This window comes from Dama dama, chromosome 28, assembly GCF_033118175.1.
Source record: "Dama dama isolate Ldn47 chromosome 28, ASM3311817v1, whole genome shotgun sequence".
Taxonomy (NCBI): domain Eukaryota; kingdom Metazoa; phylum Chordata; class Mammalia; order Artiodactyla; family Cervidae; genus Dama; species Dama dama.
This window is the reverse complement of record NC_083708.1, coordinates 50,073,092-50,080,479: the sequence shown is the minus strand read 5'-3', so window position 1 is coordinate 50,080,479 and position 7,388 is coordinate 50,073,092.

Below are 7,388 nucleotides of genomic sequence, written 5' to 3'. Positions count from 1 at the left end.
ATAGTAAAATGATAAACTTTCGTGACAAATATATGAATCTTTTAGGATAAAAGTCAATTACTTCACCACCCTAAGATATTTCTAAATTAACATGTAATTTCAGAACCTGAGTCCTGCTTAATAGTAAATAATGTATCTAAGGAAGTTACATTCCCCTTGTGAATTAAATACTCCATGGGTAGGCCTGTTGTTCAGTGCATTATTTTGATACTGAAAGAACATACATTCTTTTTTTTTTTTTTTCATTTATTTTTATTAGTTGGAGGCTAATTACTTTATAATACTGTAGTGGTTTTTTCCATACATTGACATGAATCAGCCATGGATTTACATGTGTTCCCCATCCAGATCCCCCCTCCCACCTCCCTTTCCATCCCATCCCTCTGGTTCTTCCCAGTGCACCAGCCCTGAGCACTTGTCTCATGCATCCAACCTTGGCTGGCGATCTGTTTCACCCTTGATGGTATACATGTTTCAATGCTGTTCGCTCAGATCATCCCACCCTCACCTTCTTCCACAGAGTCCAGAAGTCTGTTCTATACATCTGTGTGTTTTTCTGTCTTGCATATAGGGTTATCATTATAAATTCCATATATATGCGTTAGTGTACTGTATTTGTGTTTATCTTTCTGGTTTACTTCACTCTGTATAATGGGCTCCAGTTTCATCCATCTCATTAGAACTGATTCAAATATATTCTTTTTAATGGCTGAGTAATATTTCATTGTGTATATGTACCACAGCTTTCTTATCCATTCGTCTGCTGATGAGCATCTAGGTTGCTTCCATGTCCTGGCTATTATAAACAGTGCTGCGATGAACACTGGGGTACACGTGTCTCTTTCAGTTCTGATTTCCTCGGTGTGTATGCCCAGGAGTGGGATTGCTGGGTCATATGGCAGTTCTAATTCCAGTTTTTTTAAGGAATCTCCACACTGTTCTCCATAGCGGCTGTACTAGTTTGCATTCCCACCAACAGTGTAAGAAGGTTCCCTTTTCGCCACACCCTCTCCAGCATTTATTGCTTGTAGACTTTTGGATTGCAGCCATCCTGACTGGCCTGTAATGGCACCTCATTGTGGTTTTGATTTGCATTTCTCTGATAATGAGTGAGAACATACATCTTTCCTTTGCTTTATTCCCAAGTTTTGGATAATATTTCTTAACAGTGGATGCTACTATTATTCTCCAAACTACTACTTATTGAGTGTTTATTTCCATGTGTCTCCACTACATAGAAAAGTTTATTTTACAAAAATGCATGAAAAAGCTAGGACATCCATTTTTAAAAGTGAATTATAACTTTACTTTTTATTATTTATCAAAATAAGTTTCATGGATTATAAATGAAATGAACATTTAAAATATATTGATAAATAGTTTTAAAAGCTTGAGAAATCCTAAAGCATGGAAGTGATGATTTGATTACCTAAAAGTTTACAACATTAAAAGTGCCACAAATATATTTAAAAAGAGAATACTATGAACAAATATAATAATGTGTTGATACTTTTCATAAAATCTCATGATTTTTAGTTAATGTTCCAATAAAATATTATTAAAACTGTGAAAAATTCTTCAAGAGATGTGAATAACAGACCACCTGGTCTGCCTCCTGATAAAATGTATGCAGATTAAGAAGCAACAGTTAAAACTGGACATGGAACAACAGACTGGTTCCAAATAGGGAAAGGAGTTCATCAAGGCTGTATATTGTCACCCTGCTTATTTAACTTATATGCAGCATACATCATGCAAAATGCCAGGCTGAATGAAGCACAAGCTGGAATCAAGACTGCTGGGAGAAATATCAATAACCTCAGATATGCAGATGACACCACCCTTATAGCAGAAAGTGAAGAAGAACTGAAGAGCCTCTTGATGAAAGTGAAAGAGGAGAGTGAAAAAGTTGGCTTAAAACTCAGCATTCAGAAAACTGAGATCATGGCCTCCGGTCCCATCACTTCATGGCAAATAGATGGGGAAACAATGGAAACAGTGACAGAGTTAATTTTCTTGGGCTCCAAAATCACTGCAGATGATGAGTGCAGCCATGAAATTAAAAGCTGCTTGCTCCTTGCAAGAAAATCTAGGACCAATCAGACAACATATTAAAAAGCAGAGACATTGCCAACAAAGGTCTGTCTAGTCAAAGCTATGTTTTTTCCAGTAGACAAGTATGGATGTGAGAGTTGGACTATAAAGAAAGCTGAGTCCTTTTTGAACTGTGGTGTTGGAGAAGACTCTTGAGAGTCCCTTGGATTGCAAGGAGATCCAACCAGTCCATCCTAAAGGAGATCAGTCCGGAGTGTTCATTGGAAGGACTCATGTTGAAGCTGAGACTCCAATACTTTGCCCACCACATGCGAAGAGCTGACTCATTTGAAAAGACCCTGATGCTGGGAAAGATTGAGGGCAGGAGAAGAAGGGGACAACTGAGGATGAGAAAGTTGGATGGCATCATCGACTCGATGGACATAGGTTTGGGTAAACTCCAGGAGTTGGTGATGGACAGGGAGGCCTGGCGTGCTGCGGTTCATGGGGTCGCAACATCGGATATGACTGAGCGACTGAACTGAACTGAACTGGCCATCAGAATCATGCAATCAAGGAGAATCTCTCAAATAATGTCTGCAAATACCAGGGACTCAGATATACCAACACTACAATAGCTCCCCTCTGAGAGATGTGAACACTCTGGACTGTGGCAGAGGGATAGTGGGTGGATAGTGCCCACCATCTGACATCTCAGGAAAGGTTTACCACTGGCTATTAGATGTATGTTTAATTAGAAGCCTCCCCTTCAGGCTGTAGCTATGATGCTAAGCTAATAAGCCTCTTTCCAGAAAGACTGAGCTCCCGGGACTGCTGCCTTTTGTTGTGCCCTGGGGGTGGTAGTTGTTTAAGAACTCTTTCAGTGTTGATTATAGTCCTGTGAGACATGTAAGTATAAGCCCCACTGACCACCAGAGCTAGGTGATATAGATGTGCCCCTTCTAGCAGTCACGAAAATCAGGGTACTAGAGAAGGGTATAAACTCTTTTGTGTAAGATACTAGCGATCTGGAGTGAGGCAGAGGGAGAGTGGAAATACTGAATTAACCAGCCTCTGTTATCTTAGAGCCCCTCATTAAGCCCCTACAATGTGCCAAACCAGAAGCCGGCCCCTTTAGGCCAAAGCTCCTAGACAAGCACACAAGCCTTTTCCTCAGAAAGATTGGAGTGTGTTTCAGTTTGCTATCTGCGCAGTGCCCTGGGAGTATAGTGAGTCACGCTATCACTCCAATTGTTACACTGCCACGAGACCAAGAAGGACAAGTCCCTGTGGTCTCCAGAGCCAAGCAATCAAGGGGCATCCCCTGGGTGGCGGTCACAAAAACAGGTCATCAAACATGAGTAGCAGCTTCCTGCTGGGAGGTATTGGTATTCTGGAACATGGCAGAAGAGAGTGCAAAGATGCTACCCACCAGCTGAACTGAGGCAGGGGGGAAGTAAAATGATGCCACTTGATGAAAAAAATGTAAATGAAACAAGGAAAAGAGAGAAAAAAAATTTTAAAAAAATGAATAAAAGAGAAAAAGGAAAGGAAAAAAAAAAAAAAGAAAATAAAAAATGGAAGAAAATGATGGCAGTTGCCCTAGCTTTCGTTAAGCAGAGAGAGAGCACGGAAGATGGTACCTGCCAATTGGAACATAGATACGGCACCCATGGAAAGGAAAAAAAACGGTGTCTGCTGGCTTTAGCAAGGCCTTCAGGCACCTTCAGGTATTGAGAAAGTGGGAAGATGTCACCCACCAGCTTCTGTCCCTGGAGAGTATCCTAGCAGGCACCTGCCCCTTAGACAATTGCTTTAAATTTGGAAAACAAGTCTCTTTCTGTAAAGTCTGGACACCTTTCAAAAGACTGCTTCTGCACCGGATCCTACTGTGAGTTAGTTTGTTCATGGGCCCTCTAAGGGTCATTCTTCAGTTTACCATGTGGGCTATGAGCTCCATGGGTCATCAAAGCCAGAGGTTTTGGGCTCTTGTCTCTCTTGCTGTTCTCAGAAGTTAGGGAGCCAGATTTTGGGTATAAGCATTTTGATCCTCAGGGAGAAGTTCTGGGCTTTGAGCTCCCTCCCAGTTTTAAATCACTGCACTAGGGATGGGGTTTATGATGAGATTATTATGTCTTAAACTTTCCTGCCCACTTCTATTTGGTTCTCCTCTCTTTGCTGACATGAAGTGGTTACTCTGCTAGGTTTTAGGGTTTAAGAGTTAACTGTTCCATATATAGCTATAAATTTGGTGTCTGTGGAAAGTGGTGAGATGTGGATTTTTCTGTCTTCATCTTGAACTGAGAACAGTGTGTAATTTTTAAATTACTAATTCCATCTTCTCTTGTTACAGGCCTATTTAAATTTGCTGTGTCTTACTGAGTGAACTTCAGTAATTTGTGTCTTTCAGTAATTTCTGTAGTGACACCTTTCCCACCATAAGTTTTTTTTTTCCCACAGTAAGTTTTTAAATTATGGTGTATAGTGGTGTATAGTTTTCATAGCATTTTATAATCTCTTGTATTTCCTAAGATTGTTAATGATGTTCTCTCTGTAATTCCTGAATTTATGAATTTGAGTCTTATTTTTCTTGATCAATATAGCTAAATTTTTTTTACCAACTATTGGTTTTTTCTGGAACTACCTTTTGGTTTGGCTGAATTTCTCTTCTCTACTAAATTTAGTTCTGCTCAGTTTTCAATTCTTTCTCTCTGCTTACATTCATTTTAGTTTTTTTTTCTAGTTTTAAATATGAACAGTTAGGTTGTTGATTTAATATCATTCTTTTTAAAACTTATTAATATACTTTACTTTTTGGAGAAGCTTTGGGTTCACAGCAAAACTGAGTGGAAAATGCAGAGAGTTTACCACCTAGTCCATCTTCTCTCCCCATCCCACCCACAACCTCTGCCACCACCAAAAAATGTGACACATTGGTTACAAGCAATGAACCAATACTGCTAAGTCATTATCAGTCAAGTTTCATAAAACCAAAGAAATAGAGAGACGTATCATATCTATGGGTCAGGAGATTTAATTTTATTAAGATGTCAGTTTTCTACTAACTGCCCTATACGATCTATACAATCCCAATGAAGATCCCAATAGGCTTCTTTGTAGAAATTAACAAATAAATTCTAAAATCCATATGAAAATGCAAATACCATTAAGCAACAAAAACGATTTGAAACAGAGGAATGAAATTGAAAACTAATTCTACCTAATTATAAAACAAATAGTTTCATTTAATATTTTAAGGAAATTTGTTCTTGCTTACTTCTTGACCTGCATACAGATTTCTCAGGAAGCAGGTAAGATGGTCTCATATTCCCATCTCTTTAAGAATTTTCCACAGTTTGCTGTGATCCACACAGTCAAAGACTTTAGCATAGTCAATAAAGCAGAAGTAGATGTTTTTCTGGAACTCTCTTGCTTTTTCAATGATCCAACAGATGATGGCAATTTGATCTCTGGTTCCTATGACGTTTCTAAATCCAGCTTGAACATTTGGAAGTTCACAGATCACATACTATTGAAGCCTGGCTTGGAGAATTATGGCATTACTTTGGTACTGTGTGAGATGAGTACAATTGTGCGGTAGTTTGAACATTCTTTGGCATTGCCGTTCTTTGGGATTGGAATGAAAACTGACTTTTTCCAGTCCTGTGGCCACTGCTGAGTTTTCCAAATTTGCTGGGGTACTGAGTGCATCACTTTCACAGTATCATCTTTTAGGATTTGAAATAGCTTTTCAAATAGCTTTTGAATAGCTTTTAGGATTTGAAATAGTGGAATTGCTTCGCTTCCACTAGTTTTGTAGTGATGCTTCCTAAGGCCCAATAGAATTTGCATACCAGGATGTCTGGCTCTAGGTGAGTAATCACACCATCGTGATTATCTGGGTCATGAAAATCTTTTTTGTATAGTTCATCTGTGTATTCCTGCCACCTCTTCTTAGTATCTTCTGCTTCTGTTAGGTCCATACCATTTCTGTCCTTTATATACCAGACCACCCTACATGCCTCCTGATAAATCTGTATGCAGATCAAGAAGCAACAGTTAAAACTGGATATGGAATAACAGGCTGGTTCCAAATCAGGAAAGAAGTTCGTCAAGGCAGTATATTGTCACCCTGCTTGTTTAACTTATATGCAGAGTACATCATGAGAAATGCTGGGCTGGATGAAGCACAAGCTGGAATCAAGATTGCCGGGAGAAATATCAATAATCTCAGATATTCAGATGATGCCACCCTTATGGCAGAAAGTGAAGAAGAAATAAAGAGCCTTTTGATGAAAGTGAAAGAGGAGAGTGAAAAAGTTGGCTTAAAACTCAACATTCAGAAAACTGAGATCGTGGTATCTTATCACATCACTTTATGGCAAATAGATGGGGAAACAGGGGAAACAGTGAGAAACTTGTGTCCGACTCTTTGCGACCTTATAGACTATACCCCACCAGACTCTTCTGTCACTGGGATTCTCCAGGCAAGAATACTGGAGTGGGTTACCATGCCCTCCTCCTGGGGCTCTTCCCAACCCAGGGATCAAACCTGTGTCTCTTAATCTCCTGCTTGGCAGGCAGGTTCTTTACCACTAGGACCACCTGGGAAGCCCCACTTATCTATATCAGAATAAAATTATCTTTACAAGTTTATAAAGAAAATATGTTACCTTTGTTTAAAAATAACCTTAGACACTGTCTGAAAATTCATGACTAATACCAGTCTCACTTTTCCTAAAATTTCATTGAAACTGGTCAACTTTATTTTTCATGCTCCCTAATAGTAGCTGTTAATACTCTCTAATTATAAAAACAGATGATATATATGAATGGTGTAAAGAAAAGCAATATTTTCTACTCGGTCTGAGATAATGTACACTCTTGTCTATGCTGTTCAGTAGGCCTGGCACCTATTGGTCACAATTTATATTTTTTATTTTTAAATACTTTTGTTCCAGTATTTTTAAAAACCATTTTGATTAGAACTGTTATGCCATGAGCTATTCAATAACCTTTGTTTTTTAAAGAAAGAAAAAATGTAACATCAGTGGTAGCTGACCTAGATGCTAAAATGATGATACAATATTTATATTATATTAAGAAGTGTCCTCTATAATGCAATTCACTCTTTGACCATTTGTCCATATATTAACATTGCTGGGTGACACTGAAGCCCTTTCTACACTTAATACTCAGCAATTTAAGCTTTGGCTCAATCTGTGTAGGCAGTGACTGGAAGGAGTTATCAGATGCTGATGGGTTGTTGGGGAGACAGGAACTTATAAAAGAAGAAAAGGATGGAAGCTAGGTCACTGTTCATGCTGTGCCCTGGACATTATTCTAAATCAAAA